General features: G+C 51.8%; 1 long non-coding RNA gene and 1 pseudogene across 1 annotated transcript in view; both read left to right on the top strand.

The window, feature by feature from the left end:
* LOC100548320 (olfactory receptor 14J1-like) overlaps positions 1 to 11,363 on the top strand; it is a 22,087-nt pseudogene extending 10,724 nt beyond the window's left edge.
* LOC104915571 (uncharacterized) overlaps positions 1 to 19,398 on the top strand; it is a 137,258-nt gene that overhangs the window by 97,542 nt on the left and 20,318 nt on the right. The gene's annotated exons all lie outside the window — the stretch shown is intronic.

Genomic DNA, 19,398 nt, shown 5'->3' with positions numbered 1-19,398 from the left:
CCTTCCCCCCTTCCGGTTTCCCCGCTGCCTCCGTTACCGCCTCAGCGCCTCTCCCGGTCCCGGTAATCCTCAGCCATGGCGGATCCGGGCCCGACCCCGCGGGCGGTTCCGGTGGGGCCGGGCCGGTCCGGAGATAGGAATGGCGGCGGCGCCGGAAGCGGCGCAGAAATGACGTCACCACTGCGCGTCAGAAACAGGAAACGGAAGGCGTGGCTTTCGGCCCGGCCGCGCCCTTCTGAGCCTTCACCACAATGGGGGCGGTGAGGGCGGAAGTGGCTTCTAGACCGGAAGTTGGTGATCACAGGAAGTGGGTCCGCTCGGGAAACGGATCTCGAGCGCGGTGGTTCCGCCGGCGATTGGGTTCCCTCCCTCTTTAATGTGGTGCGAGCCCCGCAGCTCCTTAATCCGGATTTAAGACCACCTTAATCCAGATTTACTCCCACTTTACTCAGGATTTACTCCCCCTTTACTTCTGCTATTCCCACTTCTCTCCCCATTCACACCCCCATCCTGGATCCACCCCCTTTACTCCAGATTTACACCCACCTTACTCCAGTTTTACTCCAGGTTCACTTCACTCCACATTCACACCACTTTACTCCGGATTTACTCCATCTCTAATAAGAATTCAGTCCCCACTACTTCAGCTCCCACCCCCATTTACACCTCCAATCACAGGCCCACCCCCTTTACTCCGCATCTACACCACCTTCACTCCAGATTTACTCCCTCTTTACTCTCACTTTACTCCGTATTTACTTCCAAAATACTCCACATTTACTCCATATTTACTCCCACGTTACTCCACATTTATTTCCACATTTTCTCCCAATTTACTCTGCATTTACTCCACATTTACATCACCCCACGCTTACTCCACATTTATTCACATTTTATTTATTTTTATTTATATATTTTTATTTATTTATTCCACATTTTCGCCCGCACTTCTCAACATTTACTCCACTTTTACTCCACATTTAGTCCCAATTTACTCCACATTTACTCCCAGATTACTCCAAGTTTACTCGCAAAACACTACACATTCTATCTTATTTCTATGGGGCAGAACAGGGATCTATGGGCAGGATGGAGATTTTTGGGGAAGAAGGAAGTTCTGTGGTGCGGGATAGGGATCTATGGGGCAGGATAGAAATCTGTGGGGCAGGATGGGGACCTATGGGGAAGAACGGGGTTCTATGGGGCGGGGTGGAGATATCTAAGAAATCCTGACGGCTGTGAGCTCCCTATCATTTCCATGGGTTGACCTGATGGCTGTGAGCTCCCTATCATTTCTAAGGGTTGACCTGATGGCTGTGAGCTCCCTATCATTTCCATGGGTTGACCTGATGGCTGTGAGCTCCCTATCATTTCCATGGGTTGACCTGATGGCTGCGAGCTCCTATCATTTCCATGGGTTGACCTGATGGCTGTGAGCTCCCTTACAGCTCTTTGTGTTGCCCCCCACGATCGCCCCCGAATTGCATTCAAACTTGTTTTTTTTTTCCTCCTTAAAACTCTGTTCATTCTTTTTTTTTATAAAAAATAGAGCTTGGATGCAGGGGGGGGTTGACGATGGGGGCTTCGCTCAGCTTTCGGCCCCGCCCACCTTTCATTCCTTTCCCCCCTCTCCTACCCCCCCCCCAGAATCCGGAGCCGTTTCCTCATTGCCTCCCCCGAGCACCAAAATCGCCATTTTTCACCCCCAAAATAGAGGAGTGTGAAGCTATGGAGGGCTGTGGGCGGGGCATATTGCCGCTGTGGGCGGGGCTTAGAGAGATGGGCGGGGCTCAGAGAGGTGGGCGCTGACTGAAGCGGTGGGCGGGGCTTGTTGTGGAGTGGGAGGGGCTTAGAGAGAAAGGGAAGGGCTTAAAGGGGCCGTGTCCCCTTTTTTATTTCCGAGGGAGGGGAGTAGGTTCCTGTGTCATAAAGTGGAAGCTTGTTGGGCATTGTGACGTCACAATGGGGCTCTGTGAGGTCATAATGGGCATTGTGACGTCACAGTGGGGGAACTATGAGATCATAATGGGCATTGTGACGTCACAGTGGGGCTCTGTGAGGTCATAATGGGCATTGTGACGTCACAATGGGGCTGTGTGAGGTCATAATGGCTTTGTGACGTCACAATGGGGGAACTATGAGGTCATAATGGGCATTGTGACGTCACAATGGGGCTCTGTGAGGTCAGAATGGGGATTGTGACGTCACAATGGGGCTCTGTGAGGTCATAATGGGCATTGTGACGTCACAATGGGGCTGTGTGAGGTCATAATGGGCATTGTGACGTCACAATAGAGCTCTTTGAGGTCAGAATGGCATTGTGACGTCACAATGGGGCTGTGTGAGGTCAGAATGGGCATTGTGACGTCACAATGGGGCTGTGTGAGGTCATAATGGGCATTGTGACGTCACAATAGAGCTCTTTGAGGTCAGAATGGGCATTGTGACGTCACAATGGGGCTGTGTGAGGTCAGAATGGGCATTGTGACGTCACAATGGGGCTCTGTGAGGTCATAATGGGCATTGTGACGTCACAATGGGGCTCTGTGAGGTCAGAATGGGCATTGTGACGTCACAATGGGGCTCTGTGAGGTCATAATGGGCATTGTGACGTCACAATGGGGCTCTGTGAGGTCATAATGGGCATTGTGACGTCACAATGGGGCTCTGTGAGGTCATAATGGGCATTGTGACGTCACAATGGGTCCAAAAAGCCCCCCTCCCATTCTATAGGATCCATGGGACCACCCCAAAATCCAGAGCGCTTCCCCTTCTCTCTCTCTAAGCCCCGCCCACTCCCGAATGAAGCCCCGCCCACCTACGTAGGCCCCGCCCACCTCCCCTAGCCCAGTCTCAGCTGCAATAGGCCCCGCCCACAGCCCTCCAAATCCTCACACTCCTCCTGACGGCTGTGAGCCATCATTTCCATGGGTTGACCTGATGGCTGTGAGCTCCCTATCATTTCCATGGGTTGACCTGATGGCTGTGAGCTCCCTATCATTTCTAAGGGTTGACCTGATGGCTGTGAGCTCCCTATCATTTCCATGGGTTGACCTGATGGCTGTGAGCTCCCTATCATTTCCATGGGTTGACCTGATGGCTGTGAGCTCCCTATCATTTCCATGGTTGACCTGATGGCTGTGAGCTCCCTATCATTTCCATGGGTTGACCTGATGGCTGTGAGCTCCCTTACCGCTCTTTGTGTTGTCCCCCCACGATCGCCCCCGAATCGCATTCAAACTTGTTTTTTTTTCCTCCTTAAAACTTCGTTCATTCTTTTTTTATATAAAAAATAGAGCTTGGATGCAGGGGGGGGGTTGACGATGGGGGCTTCGCTCAGCTTTCGGCCCCGCCCACCTTTCATTCCTTTCCCCCCTCTCCCACACGCCGCCAGAATCCGGAGCCGTTTCCTCATCGCCTCCCCCGAGCACCAAAATCGCCATTTTTCACCCCCAAAATAGAGGAGTGTGAGGATTAAGAGGGCTGTGGGCGGGCATATTGCCGCTGTGGGCGGGGCTTGGAGAGATGGGCGGGGCTCAGAGAGGTGGGCGCTGTCTGAAGCGGTGGGTGGGCTTGTTGCGGAGTAGGAGGGGCTTAGAGAGAAAGGGAAGGGCTTAAAGGGCCGCGTCCCCCTTTTCAATTCCGGGAGAGGGGTGGCGGTTCCTGTGACGTAAAGCGGAAGCTCGTTGGGCATTGTGACGTCACAATGGGGCTCCTTGAGGTCATAATGGGCATTGTGACGTCACAATGGAGGGCTCTGTGAGGTCATAAAGGGCATTGTGACGTCACAATGGGGGCACAGCGAGGTCATAATGGTCATTGTGACGTCACAATGGGGACTGTGCCCCCTTGCTGTTTTATCGGTTGACCTGATGGCTGTGAGCTCCCTATCATTTCCATGGGTTGACCTGATGGCTGCGAGCTCCCTATCATTTCTGAGGGTTGACCTGATGGCTGTGAGCTCCCTTACAGATCTTTGTGTTGCCCCCCCACGATCGCCCCCGAATCGCATTCAAACTTGTTTTTTTTTCCTCCTTAAAACTCTGTTCATTCTCTTTTTATAAAAAAATAGAGCTTGGATGCAGGGGGAGGGGTTGACGATGGGGGCTTCGCTCAGCTTTCGGCCCCGCCCACCTTTCATTCCTTTCCCCCCTCTCCCACACGTCGCCAGAATCCGGAGCCGTTTCCTCATCGCCTCCCCCGAGCACCAAAATCGCCATTTTTCACCCTCAAAATAGAGGAGTGTGAAGCTATGGAGGGCTGTGGGCGGGGCATATTGCCGCTGTGGGCGGGGCTTAGAGAGATGGGCGGGGCTCAGAGAGGTGGGCGCTGTCTGAAGCGGTGGGCGGGGCTTGTTGCGGAGTGGGAGGGGCTTAGAGAGAAAGGGAAGGGCTTAAAGGGGCCGCGTCCCCCTTTTCAATTCCGGGAGAGGGGTGGCGGTTCCTGTGACGTAAAGCGGAAGCTCGTTGGGCATTGTGACGTCACAATGGGGCTCTTGAGGTCATAATGGGCATTGTGACGTCACAATGGAGGGCTCTGTGAGGTCAAATGGGGGCACATGGCTGTGAGTCAAAATGGGCATTGTGACGTCACAATGGGGCCCGCGATATAATGGTGTGACGTCACAATGGGCTGTGCCCTATCTTAGGTTGACCTGATGCTGTGAGCCCCTTCATTCCGGTTGACCTGATGGCTGTGAGCTCCCTATCATTTCGTTCTACGGGTACCCTGATGGCTGTGAGCTCCCTATCATTTCTACGGGTTGACCTGATGGCTGTGAGCTCCCTATCATTTCTACGGGTTGACCTGATGGCTGTGAGCTCCCTATCATTTCTACGGGTTGACCTGATGGCTGTGAGCTCCCTATCATTCCATGGTGACCTGATGGTGGCTCCCTATCTCATGTTCTACGGGCTATATGACCTGATGGCTGTGAGCTCCCTATCATTTCTAACGGGTTGACCTGATGGCTGTGAGCTCCCTATCATTTCCATTGTGGTTGACCCTATGCAGGAGCTCTATCTTTCCTGGTGACCTGATGCCTGGAATCCTCCCTATCTGTTTCATGTTTCTCTTGAACCTGATCTGTCTTGAGCTCTATCAAAATATTTAAGGGTGCTGATGGCTGTGGTATATTCGGGTTGACTGATGGGGCTTGTAGCTTATCTTCTGGGGATCTGATGCTGTGACTCCCTTACATATCTTTCTGTCCCCCCACGACGCCACCGAATCCGCATCAATGTTTTCATCCCTTAAAACTCTGTTCATTGTCTTTTTATAAAAAATAGAGCTTGGATGCAGGGGGGGTTGACGATGGGGCTTTGCTCAGCTTTCGGCCCTGCCCACCTTTCATTCCTTTCCGCCCTCTCCCACACGCCACCAGAATCCGCCCCCATTTACTCATCGCCTCCCCCGAGCACCAAAATCGCCATTTTTCACCCCCAAAATAGAGGAGTGTGAAGCTATGGAGGGCTGTGGGCGGGGCATATTGCCGCTGTGGGAGGGGCTTAGAGAGATGGGCGGGGCTCAGAGAGGTGGGCGCTGTCTGAAGCGGTGGGCGGGGCTTGTTGCGGAGTGGGAGGGGCTTAGAGAGAAAGGGAAGGGCTTAAAGGGGCCGCGTCCCCTTTTTTATTTCCGAGGGAGGCGAGTAGGTTCCTGTGTCATAAAGCGGAAGCTCGTTGGGCATTGTGACGTCACAATGGGGCTCCTTGAGGTCATAATGGGCATTGTGACGTCACAATGGGGCTCTGTGAGGTCATAATGGGCATTGTGACGTCACAATGGGGGCTCTGTGAGGTCATAATGGGCATTGTGACGTCATAGGGGGGCTCTTTAACTGCGCAATGGGTCCAAAAAGCCCCCCTCCCATTGTATAGGATCCATGGGACCACCTCAAAATCCAGAGGATCCGAAGGACCCCCCCTCCCATTCTATAGGGCCCAGAGGTCGTCCTCTCCCACCCCATCGGACCCCCCCAAAAATCCCCATCGGGTCTCCAGGTCCGACCCCAACCCCCCCCCAATTCTATGGGCTCCATAGGTCAGCAGCAGCGCTTGATTGCCAGGGGCGGAGCTTACACAGCAAAAGGGGCGGGCTTGTATTCATCACGTGAGCCGGGAGGCCACACCCATTGGGGAGGGGGATGGGCTTTGAGCGACCAGTGGGAGTGGTCTGAGCGAGAGGGTGGGGCTTTAGGGTATAGGGGGCGGGGTTTGAGTGAGTGGGCGGGGGCCAAGCGCAGCAGATGGGGGGAAAGCATTTTAGGGCGGGTCCCAGTTTTGTTGGGGGATTCCCAGTTTTGGGGCTTTTTTTTTTTTATTTTTTTTTCTAATTCAATTAGGATTCCAGTTTAAGGGTGTGGTCCCAGTTTGGGGGATCCCAGTTTGGGGATTCCAGTTCCACAGGATCCCAGTTTAAGGTGCTCCCAGTTTGGTGTGATCCCAGTTTGGGGCTGTCCCAGTTCCATAGGGTTCCAGTTTAGGTGTCTCAGTTTGGGCTGATTCCAGTTTGAGGGATCCCAGTTTGGGGTGTTCCATTATGGAGGATTCCAGTAATGGGGGATCCCAGTTTGGGGATCCCAGTTCCATAGGATCCCAGTTTGGAGGATCCCATATGGGGTCCAGTCCCATAGGATCCCAGTTTGGGGGATCCCAGTTTGGGGGTTTCCAGTTCCACAGGATCCAGTTTAAAGTGCTCCCAGTTTGGTGTGATCCCAGTTTGGGGCTGTCCCAGTTCCATAGGGTTCCAGTTTAGGGTGTCCCAGTTTATGGAGATCCCATTTGGAGTTCCCAGTTCCAATAGGATCCCAGTTTGGGGCTGATTCCAGTTGAGGGATCCCAGTTTGGGGTGTTCCCATTATGGGGGTTTCCAGTATAGGGAGATCTCAGTTTGGGGCGATCCCAGTTTGGGTGATCCCAGTTTGCAGAATCCCATTTTGGGGCTGTCCCAATTCCATAGGGTTGCAGTTTAGGTGTCCCAGTTTGGGGGATCGCAGTCCATAGGCCCCAGTAATGGGGATCCCAGTATGATATGTGGCTGTCCCAGTATGGGGGATCCCAGTTCAATAGGGTCCCAGTTTGGGGTTCCCATTTGGGGGGATCCCAGTTTGTGGCTCTCCCAGTTCCGTAGGATCCCAGTTTGGGGATGATTCCAGTATGGGCAGATCCCAGTTTGGGGGATCCCAGTGCCATAGGGTCCAGTTGGGGGATCCCAGTTCCATAGGATCCCAGTTTAAGCTGCTCCCAGTTTGGTGTGATCCCAGTTTGGGGCTGTCCCAGTTCCATAGGGTTCCAGTTTAGGGTGTCTCAGTTTGGGGAGATCCCAGTTTGGGAGTTCCCAGTTCCATAGGATCCCAGTTTGGGGCTGATCCCAGATTGAGAGATCCCAGTTTGGGGTGTTCCCATTATGGGGGATTCCAGTATAGGGAGATCCCAGTTTGGGGGATCCCAGTTTGGGGCTGTCCCAGTTCAATGGGTTCCAGTTTAGGGTGTCCCAGTCTGAGGGATCCCAGTCCCATAGGATCCCAGTATGGGGGATCCCAGTTTAAGGGTAACCCAGTTTGGGTGATTCCAGTCCCATAGGGCCCCAGTTTGGGGCTGCCCCAGTCTGGGGGGGATCCCAGTTTAAGTTGATCCAGTTTGGGGGGTATCCCAGTTTGGGGGACCCCAGTTCCATAAGGTTCCAGTTTGAGGCTGTCCCAGTTTGGAGGGCGTCCCAGTTTAGGGGATCCCAGTTGCATAGGATCCCAGTTTGGGGGGTTGGGACGGAGGGGGGGGGGTCCCCAATTTTGGGGCTCCTCTTTTTGGGGGATTCTTAAAAGGGGGAAGGGGGGGGGGGATGGTGCCACGCTGGGGGGGGGTCCCAGGTTTTTTTTTTTTGGGGAGGGGGCTCCCAATTTTAGGAGGGGGTTCTCCCATTTCTTGGGATCCCCCCCTCATTTTTGGGGTTCACTCGAAGAAACTGGCGAGGCTGCTGGGGGGGGGGGGGGGGCAGAGGGAAAATTAGCAGGGGGGACCCCCTAAATGAAACACACCACAACCCAAAAGTGACCCCCCCACCCCCAAAATAGTGACCCCCCCCAGTAATGACCCCCCAAACAGGATCCCCCAAAACATACCCCCCCAATAATGACTCCCCTCAAAGGAACCCCCAAAAATAACGCCCCCCCATAGAGACCCCCCCACAATAGAGCCCCCCCCTAGACCCCCCCCCCAAAAGGGAACCTCACCAAATAATGACCTCCCCCACCCCCAAAATTGTGACCCCCCCCCCCCAAATATACGACCCCCCCAATGGAGATCCCACCCAAATAATGACCCCCCCCTATAGAGACCCCCCGCAAAAGAAAGCCTCACCAAATAATGACCCCCCACCCCAAATAGTAACCCCCCCCAGTAATGACCCCCCAAACAGGGACTCCCCCAAAACTACCCCCCCAATGACTGCCCCCAAAAGGGACCCTCCAAATAATGACCCCCCAATAGAGACCCCCCCTCACAAAGCCCCCCGCCATAAACAAACCTCAGTAGTGACCCCCCCCCCAATACAAACCGCCCCCAGTAGTGACCTCCCCCCCCAATACAGAGCTCCCCCAATGGCGACCCTCCCCAATTGGAGACCCCCGCCAATAGAGAACCCCCTCACAAAGACCCCACCATAAACAAACCCCAAATAGTGACCCCCCTCAATACAGATCTCCCCCTAATAGAGACCCCCCCCTCACAAAGACACCCACCATAAACAAACCCAGTAGGGACCCCCCCAATACAGACCTCTCCCAATAGGGACCCCCCCCATAAGACCTCCCCCAGAAGTGACCCCCCCCAATAGAGACTCCCCTCAACAAAGCCCCCCGCCATAAACAAATCCCAGTAGTGACCCCCCCCAGTACAGACCTCCCCCAATAGAGACCCCTCCTCACAAAGCCCCCCACCATAAACAAATCCCAGTAGTGACCCCCCCCCAGTACAGAGCTCCCCCAATACAGACCTCCCCCAAATAGAGACCCCCCCCTCACAAAGATGCCCACCATAAACAAACCCAATAGTGACCCCCCCCCAATACTAACCTCCCCCAGTAGGGACCCCCCCAATAGAAGACCCCCCTCCAATAGAAACCCTCCCTCACAAATACCCAGCCATAAACAAACCTCCCCAGTAGTAAACCCCCCAGTACAGACCTCCCCCAATAGAGACCCCCATCCCAATAGAGACCCCCCCTCACAAAGACCCCCACCATAAACAAACCCAATAGGGACCCCCCCCCAGTACAGACCTCCCCCAATAGAAACCCCCTCAATACAGACCTCCCCAATACAGACCCCCCCAATAGGGACCCCCTCCAATAGAGACCCCCGCCATAAACAAACCCCAATAGTGACCCCCCCCAATACAAACCTCCCACAATAGGGACCCCCCAATAGAGACACCCTCCAATAGTGACCCCCCCAATAGAGACCCCCTCCAATAGAGACCCCTGCCATAAACAAACCCCAATAGTGACCCCCCCAATACAAAACCTCCCACAATAGGGACCCCCCCAATAGAGACACCCTTCAATAGAGACCCCCGCCATAAACAAACCTAATAGTGATGCCCCCAATACAGACCTCCCCCAATAGAGACCCCCCCCCTCACAAAGACCCCCACCATAAACAAACCCAATAGGGACCCACCCCCCCCCCAGTACAGACCTCCCCAATAGAAACCTCCCTCAATACAGATCTCCCTCAATACAGACCCCCCCAATAGGGACCCCCTCCAATAGAGACCCCCGCCATAAACAAACCCCAATAGTGACCCCCCCCAATATAAACCTCCCACAATAGGGACCCCCCTCACAAAGACCCCACCATAAACAAACCCAATAGTGACCCCCCCCAATATAAACCTCCCCCAATAGAGACCCCCTCCAATAGAGACCCCCCAATAGAGACCCCCTCCAATAGAGACCCCCACCATAAACAAACCCAATAGTGACCCCCCCCAATACAGACCTCCCCCAATAGAGACCCCCCCCTCACAAAGACCCCCACCATAAACAAACCCCAATAGTGACCCCCCCCAATACAAACCTCCCACAATAGGGACCCTCCCAATAGAGACCCCCCCCAATAGAGACCCCCTCCAATAGAGACCCCCCCAATAGAGACCCCCTCCAATAGAGACCCCCACCATAAACAAACCCCAATAGTGACCCCCCCCAATACAGACCTCCCCAATAGAGACCCCCCTCACAAAGACCCCCACCATAAACAAACCCCAATAGTGACCCCCCCCAATACAAACCTCCCACAATAGGGACCCTCCCAATAGAGACTCCCCCCAATAGAGACCCCCCCCAATAGAGACCCCCCCAATAGAGACCCCCTCCAATAGAGACCCCTGCCATAAACAAACCCCAATAGTGACCCCCCCAATACAGACCTCCCCCAATAGAGACCCCCTCCTCACAAAGACCCCCACCATAAACAAACCCCAATAGTGACCCCCCCCAATACAAACCTCCCACAATAGGGACCCTCCCAATAGAGACCCCCTCCAATAGAGACCCCCTCCAATAGTGACCCCCCCAATACAGACCTCCCCCAATAGAGACCCCCCCCTCACAAAGACCCAGCCATAAACAAACCCCAATAGTGACCCCTCCCAATACAGACCTCCCCCAATAGAGACCCCCCTCACAAAGACCCCCACCATAAACAAACCCCAGTAGTCACCCCCCCCCCAGTAGGGACCCCTCTCAACCCCCCCCCCCCCCCCATGGACAGCAGAGCTTTTGCCACCCTGGCAGCGGCCGCCTGGGCCACTAAATTCCCTGCTGCACGCAGCCAATGTATTTCCACTGCCTCGGTGCCAAGGCCGTGCTGTGACCCAGCTCTTCTGTGAACTCCCCCAGACCCTCAAACTCTGCTGCTCCAAACCTCAGGCATCCGAAGGGAACTCGCGCCTCGGTTGGCGTTGGGTGCTTTGTATTCATTGCTGTGTCCTATGTGCAGATCTTCAGGGCCGTGCTGAGGATGCCCTGTGAGCAGGGACGGCACAAAGCCTTCTCCACCTGCCTCCCTCACCCGGCCGTGCTCTCCCTCTTCATCAGCACTGGTGCCTTTGCTGCCTACCTGAAGCCCCCACCCCTCTCCTCCCCACCCCTGGACCTGGTGGTGTCATTTCTGCACTCGGTGGTGCCTCCAGCTGTGAACCCCCTCATCTACAGCGTGAGGAACCAGGAGCTGAAGGATGCTCTCAGGAAACTGTTTGGAGATTTGTTGCTTCGGCATCAGTAACATGCTCAGCACGTGGCTATCAAAAATTTGGGAAAAGTTCAAACTGCCTTTATTTCATCTCTTTCGCCCTCCCTCCCTGTTTGTTGTTCCTATGGTAATTTTAATTCCAATAAAGCAATGCTGTTCATCACATTTCTTCTTTATTTTACGCCTTTGCCTTCTGTCCAGCAATCCTAATGTACGAAAGCAACCAAGCTATTTGAATAGATAAAGAAATAATCAGAATATCATTTGTTTCAGCTCCCACCTGCTCTGGATCTCAGAGAGCAGCCCTGCACACAGGAGGCTGCAGGAACCAAGAGCCCAGTGCCACACGGAGCAGCAGCCCTGGTGTCTGTGGGGCTGCCCCTCACCGCCCGCTGGGCGCTCCCTCTCTGCTGCCTTGGAGCTGTGCTGCTGCTTCCCTGGAGCCACGGCCACGGGCAGCAGCAGGACGTGGTCTTTTCAGTGCTGCTCTCTTTGCACCACCACGCTGTTCTCCTTTCTCCTTGCACTTGTGACAGCCCTCAGCTCCTGCGTTACGTAGCAGACCAACGAAAAACACTTTGCCTGCAGTGTGCGTGGAGTTGTCCCAAAGGTGTTGGAAGAGCATTGCCATGTCAACAGGCTGAAGGCTGCAGACCTGGGGGAGGAGGGAATCCTATGGAAAATGAGACAGCTTTGCTTTGCCCAAAATGTTCCCGTTGTGCTGTAGGAAGTTCTGACTGCAAACTGGATTCTGATGGAGTTGTTTATTGCCAACTCACCACAGCCCTGGATGGCACACCTGTAAAGCTAGGAGCCAAAGAAGGATGCCAGCGAGATCCTTGAGGTTCAGTTTTGAGACTTCCATGATACAAAACCATGGGACAAGCAGGCTTACAAGCCAAGCACTCCTCACCTCAGTTGGCTGGATCAAAGCTGGGACCCAGACCTGTGATCTCTTTCTCTGTCCCTCTCTCCCCTCCCCCCCAACTCTGTCTCTCTCTTTTCTTTCTCTTCCTCTCATAAAGATGTGAAGTAACACAAGGCTTGCTTTGATTTCTGATAACATCACAAAGTTTAGCTGCACATGGAAATAGTGCAGTAGAAGGTGATGGAATCAACCTGCCACACCTCCCCATATTTATGCCTTTGCCATTGCCCTTCCCCACAGAGAGGTTTCATCCTCTTGGCTTGTTTACTTAAGGCACATGTGTCACAGTCATGATTAATCTGTGCAATAGTGTCCATAGTTAAGTCCACCCCTCGGTCTGTAGCCCTCTTATATTTCATGTCCCTTCCTTGATTGCCTGAGGTCTCCTGGGCCCACCGAGCCAGAAATAATTCCCTCTTGTTCTGCCAGTCCAGGTCTATTTGAGCCACCTCTGGTTTGGCAGCTCTGTCTACCTGATGGTTATTTTGTTGTTCTTCAGTAGCCCGACTCGTGGGCACATGAGCATCCACATGGCACACCTTTACAAACATATTCTTTATTTGGGCAGCAATGTCTTTGCCCAGATCAGCAGCCCATACAGGTTAACCCCTCTGTTGCCAGTTGTTTTGTTCCCACTGCTTTAACCACCCTCATAAGGCATTTGCCATCATTCATGACTTGCAGATGACACCAAGTTGGCAGGAAGTGTCAATCTGCCTGGGGGCTGCAGGGCCCTACAGAGGGATCTGACAGGCTGAAGCCAATGGGATGAGGTTCAACAAGAGCAAATGCCGGGTCCTGGGCTTTGGCCACAGCAACCCCAGGCAACGCTACAGGCGTGGGGCAGAGTGGTGGAAAACTGTGTAGAGGGAATGGACCTGGAGGTACTGGTCGATGCTCAGAGGAGCATGAGCCAGCAGTGTGCCCAGGTGGCCAAGAAGGCCAATGGCATCCTGGCTTGTATCAGAAATAGCACTGCTAGCAGGAGTAGGGAAGTCATCGTCCCTCCGTACTCACACTGGTGAGGCCACAGCTTGAGTGCTGCGTTCACTTTTTGGCCCCTCACTGCAAGGAAGACATTGAGGCCCTGGAGCATGTCCTGAGAAGGGGAACAAAGCTGGAAAGGAGTCTGGAGCACAAGTGTTATGAGGAGCAGCTGATGGAGCTGGGATTGTTTAGTGTGGAGAAGAGGAGGCTCAGGGGAGACCTTCTTGCTCTTTATAACTACCTGAAGGCAGGTTGCATTGAGCTGGGGATTGGCCTCTTCTCTCATGTGACAGTAATAGGACAAGAGGGAATGGCCTCAAGATGCACCAGGGGAGATTCAGGCTGGACTTTAGGAAACACTACATTACTGAAAGGCACTGGAATGGGCTGCCCAGGGAGGTGGTGGAGTCACCGGCCCTGGAGCTGTGCAAGGAGCGTTTGGATTTTGTGTTGAGGGACGTGGTTAAGTGAGAACTGTTGGTGATGGGTGGACGGTTGGACTGGATGATCTTGTAGGTCTTTTCCAACCTTGGTGATTCTAGGATTCTATGATCTCCAGACCCACTGTCATCAAACTGGCAGAAGGAGCTCACCCTGACCAACATCAGGCAGTACTACTTTGTCTGCAGATTCTCACCTGCCTCATCTCTTCAACTACAGTAGCGTCTCTCAGGGAAGTCAGATGCAGCCCCACACTCCTCTCCAGATTCTCGGATTAAATCAGAAGCAAATCATTTTGCTATGATGAGCAAACACTGCTATCTACCAGAATGATGTCAGAATCTTTCTTTCCCACCGTTTGCTTCCTGCATGTGAAGCAGCAATCTGCTGATCATCAGAGGGCTTATTTTGCCATCAGAAGGTGTCTGTGGTCATCTGAAGGCTTTGTTGGCTGTCAGAGTGTTCCCCTGATTGTCAGAGATGTTCATTAACTCTCATTAATCAAGAGAGGGTGTCACTGGTCATCAGAGGGCTTCATTGATCACCTGGAGATCTGAGGTGTCCATGGGAGGGGATATGCAGACCTTGTTCTGGGTGACAGGGTAGAGGGTAGGGGGACTGAAGGAAGAGGAATGAAGCAGACCCAAAGGAGGGACAGGCGGCTGCAAAAAGAGAGGGGGTTAAAGGAAGGTGACGTGGTCACACTCCATGCTCCACATGGAGATGTGGAGCAAAGGGTGAAGGGTTTGGAGAAACTGGAAGGAGGAGCTGAGAGAGAGCAGAGGGAGGGTCTTGAGGCTGCTTAGCAGCATGAGGAGCTCCATCCTCTAGGACTCTGGAGCAGGTGATGAGAGAGTGGGGAAGCCCACAGGGGTGTAGGACATGGCATGGAGCTCGGGACCCCTCCTAGCACTTTGGGGTGGCCACTGCCAGGCAGGAACAGATGCGAGTGGTCCCTGCTGAGCATGAGAAGAAGGACACAGACACCCAGAGTGTAGCTTTGCTGAGGGATTTATTGATCATCAGAGGGTGTCATTGATCATCAGGGTCTTCATAGATCATCAGAGGGCAACAGTGGTCATCAGAGGGCAGCGCTGCTCATCAGAGGATGTCAAAGGACATCAGTGGGGAGGAGAATCCTTGTCCCTGCAGGGTTTGTCCCCAAGGACTTAAGGCAGGAGGAGAAAGACTGGCAGCAGCAAACTGGCCCAGGGCAGGATGGGGGTCCCCTGGGGACAGCAGCCACAGCCCCTGTCGCACCAAATGGGAACTGGTTGGTGACAGGGACCTGGAAGTCCATAGGTGGGGCCATCAAGGCCAGGCTGGATGTGGCTCTGGGCAGCCTGGTCTGGTGCTTGGAGACCCTGCGCGTAGCAGGGGGGTTGAAACTAGATGATCATTGTGGTCCTTTTCAACACAGGCCATTCTATGTTTCTACTTGGGCAGTGGGAACAGCTGGGTGATGGGGACACATCGACATCGAGAGGCTGGCAGTGTCCACTCAGTGCCTTTGTTGTCAGGCAGGAGATCAGGAGTGAATAACAGACCTGGGCTATGGCAGACAGGTTTCCTCCTTATTTATTGCTGCCAAAAACAAAGACCATGACTTTTAGAATCATGGAACCTCAGAATCATGGAATACCTGAACCACAGAAGTCACAGACTCATAGAATCAATGGTCATGGAATCATAGAACCACAGAATCACAGTACCATAGAATTACAGGATCATGGAATCGTTTAGGAGGGACGAGACCCCTAAGGTCACGTCAGGAGCTGTGCCATGTATTTTCTGCTCTCTTTAAATAGCCAACATCACAAGTCCCCACGTTACATCCAGAAATCTGTATCGCATGTGTGACACAGCACAGTGCTGCCTCTGTCCATGAGGACAGTTGGTCATTAGGACACACAGGCAGAGAATCCAAGGCTGGGGTCAAAATTGGCGTTAGGTTCTGAAGTCACCAGGCTGTGTGCCTGAGCTTCAGCAGAACAAAGTTGTCCCATGGGTTTTGTTCCTGTCATGATACAGCCTCCTGTCGTGGCTGAAAGTGAAGCTTGTTTTATCCAGACGAAAGGAAAGAACTAATGGAGCACTGATCAATGGCTCAGAACTGCAAACAACTCAAGGATTCTTCAAGGAAAGGTGATATGCCAAGTCGAAGCGCTCCATCTGACAGAACAGCCAGCTGGTCCCAGCTTCACGGGGCATTTCCCATAAATAAGAGAGCTGTTGTGGGTTATCTCTGAAAGGAGCAGTTCAGTGTTTGCTTTGGGAACTGCCCAGAGAGCAGCCAGCTGGAAGAGCTTCCTGTGGGCTGATTCTGCTCTGCTCAGTATTTGTCAGAGCTTATCAGTGCTGCCTTATTCACTGTATTTAAATGCAACGCGGCATTATTCCTACTCTGGAGTGCTTTTGGAAAGAACCCATGAATTGTCCGTGCTGCCATCACTGAGGAATATTGGCTGAGGTGAGGAACAGGCTGTTTTTGTGATAAACACAAAGCAGGTGGGTGACACTTGATAGCAGTTTCACGTTAAAGCTTCTCCTCAGGAAAACCCCTTGGCTGGTTTGATGACGTCTAAAAAGAAATACTCAGGCTTTTGTAACAGCAGAACGCTGAACAGGTAAAGTGTGATGAGGTGAGAGTTCTCAGGCTGCCATCTCCCCCTGCAGCCATCTCCCCATCATGGCACCATGGCATCATTTAGGTTCGAAATGAGCTCTCAGGTCACCCGACTGTTAATTCTGTGATTCAGTAAGAGTGTGAGTAAACCCAGAGCAAAGTGTGAATAAGGTAGAAGACAAGTTGGCGTAAACCTAGAGTGAAGTGTGAGTAAAAGCCAGAGGAAGGTGTGAGTCCACCCAGAGTAGAGTAAGAGTAATCCTGGAGTAAAGGGTCTGTAAGCCTGGTGCAAGCTATGAGTAAAACCGGTAGAATACTATGAGTAAACTGGGAGTAAACCGTGAATAAACTCGGAGTCAAGTGCGAGAAACACCCAGAGAATAGTGTGGGTAAGCCTGGAAGAGAGAGCGTTCACACCCGGAGTAGGTTGTCAGAATAACCCGGAGAAAAGTGTGAGTATACCCAGGGTAAAGTGCAAGTAAAGTTGAAGAAAAGTTGGAGTAAATCTTGAGTCAAGTGTGAGTCCAACGCACTCAAAGCACAAGTGCGAGTAAACCCAGAGTACAGTGCGAGTAAACTCGGAGTAAAGAGTGAGGCAACCCCAAGTACAGTGTAAGAAAACCCAGAATAAAGTGTTAGTAAACATGGAGTAAAGTGTGAGGAAAACCCAGAGGAAGGTGTGAGTCCCCCCAGAGTAGAGTAAGATTAAACCGAAAGAAAAGAGAGTGCAAGCCTGGTGCAAAGTGTGAGTAAAAGAGGTAGAAGACTGTGAGTAAGCAAGGAGTAAGGTGTGAGTAAACTCAGAGTAAAGTGCGAGAAACACCCAGAGAAAAGTGCGTAGGCCTGGAAGAGAGAGCATACACAGCCGGAGTAGGGTTTCAGTTAAACCCGGAGAAAAGTGTGAGCAAACCCTGTGTAAAGTGTGTGTAAGGCTGAAGAGTAAGTTGAGTAAACCTTGGGTCAATTGTGAGTCCAACACAGTCAAGAAAGAAGTGTGAGTAAACCCGGAGTAAAGTACTAGTAAACGTGGAGTAAGGTATATGTAAAACCCAGAGTAAGGTTTGAGTGCACCCGGAGTAGTGTAAGCATAAGCTCAAAGTAAAGAGGGTGAAAACCTGGTGTAGAGTGAGAGTACAACCCAAAGAAAAAGGTGAGCAAACCAGGAGTAAAGTGTGAGTAAAACTGACCCACTTGTGTTTTACTCACACTTTGCACTAATATTATACTTTTCTCTTGCTTTTACTCACCCTTTACTCCAGTTTAACTTGTTCCATCATGCTTCCTCACTTTAATCTGGGTTTACTCACACTTCACTCAGGAAACAGAAATGATCGGTACACTCACCCGTAACCTGGGCTCGGTGGGAAACACCGGTGGAGTAAAACATGGTGAAAAGAATAAAGCTTGAATAACTCTTGAATGGAGGAAGTAAACTGTGAGTAAAACATGAGGGTGTGAGTAAAACCTGGAGAAAAGTGAGAGTAAACATGCAGAAAAGTATGAGTAAACCTGGAGTAAAGTGTGAGTAAAACCTGGAAAAAGTGTGACTACTCCCGGAGTAGAGTGTAAGTACACCTGGAGTAAAGTGCGAGTAAACGTGAAATAAAGTGTCTGTAAACCCAGTATAAAGTGTTGGTAAACATGGGCTAAAGTGTGAGTAAAACCTTGTGAGTGGTCTGAGTAAACCCAAAGTAAAGTATGAGTAAACCCAGAGTAAATAATGTGTAAGCCTGGTGTAAAGTCTAAGTTAACCCAGAGTGAAGTGTAAGTAAACCCGGAGTGAAGTGTGAGCAAAGGCTGAGATAGCTTGCTTTCAGGATAGGCTTTTTTTTTTTTTTTTTTCTTTTCTTTCTTACAGCCTGCAACAGCTCTGCACTTGTGCTGGAAGGCTGGCAGCTTGCAGGCAGGCTGCTGAGTGAGCATGGCGGGGCTGGCACTGCCCACTCTTAGCCTCGACACTTGACCCATGCTGATAAGCTTTCAATAGCCTCAGGGGAGGCTCGCTTCCGGCCACAGAGCACAGCGGGTTGTTGCTGTGTGGGAGTGAACCTGGAATAAGCTGTGAACAAACTTGGAGTAAAGAGTGAGGTAACCCAAAGTATAATGTGAGAAAACCTGGAGAAATGTGTTCACAAACCCTGAGTAAAGTCTGTGTAAACACAGTAAAGTCAGTAAAACCCAGAGTATGGGCAAACCTGAGTAGGCTGTGGGTGCACCCAGCGTGTGAATAAAACCCGGAGTAGCATGTGTGTAGAACCTGGATTAAAGTGAGGGAAAACCTCGAGTAAAGTGTTCACAAACCCTGAGTAAAGTGTGAGTAAATTCTGCAGTAAAGTGTAAAAAAACCTAGATGTGTAGACTTTATAAAACAGAGAGTAGTGAGTGAGGAAAACCCACAGAAAAGTAAGAGAAAACTCAATGTGAATTGAGAGTGAGAGAAACACGCTCAGGATAAAAAATGGTAATCAGGCCAAGATCTCTGTGAAGGGCATTTTATTCATTAATGCAAGAATGGGCGCACATCCCCCACTGACAAGGGAGAAATTGGACAGCTAGTCAGTGAAATCCATTCTGTTATATACCCTGGATCCGACACAGGCAAAGCTTCTCCTGGCTCTCTTTGGTTGAGCATCTCAGGCTCACAATCTTCTGACGCTGGTGCTACCTTACATTTCCATGCCATGTCTGATACCAACCCTTTGTTTTTTGTTATCTTCTGTACTTTTATGGCAATAGGAGGACAATGTTATCAAAAATCAGTGCACTCCTTCTGTCCTGTTCCAGACTCTTCCCTACCCTATATAATTTCCTTACCTCGTGCCTGTGCCAATTGTACCCAGGTTGGAATGCCCCAGTCTCAACCTCACTCTCTTCAGCAGCTTTTGTTGTGACTGGAAATTTCCACTGCAAAAACACAATCTACCTCTCACAGGGTTTTACCCAGACTTTACTCCATGTTTACACACACTTCACATTGTGTTGACGCACACTTCATTCTAGGTGTACTCGCCCTCTACTCTGTGTGTACTCACCCTTTTCTCTGGGTTTACCTCACACTTTACTCTGGGTTTATTGATACTTTACTCCTGCTTTACTCTGACTTTTCTTCACTCTGTACTCTGGCTGTATTCACAATCTTCTCCAGGTTTACTCACACTTTACTTCAGG

Source organism: Meleagris gallopavo, unplaced genomic scaffold (genome assembly GCF_905368555.1).
Source record: "Meleagris gallopavo unplaced genomic scaffold, MGAL_WU_HG_1.1 scaffold_5, whole genome shotgun sequence".
NCBI lineage: Eukaryota > Metazoa > Chordata > Aves > Galliformes > Phasianidae > Meleagris > Meleagris gallopavo.
The sequence above is the reverse complement of the archived record's forward strand: the minus strand, read 5'-3'. Positions and strand labels throughout refer to the sequence as shown.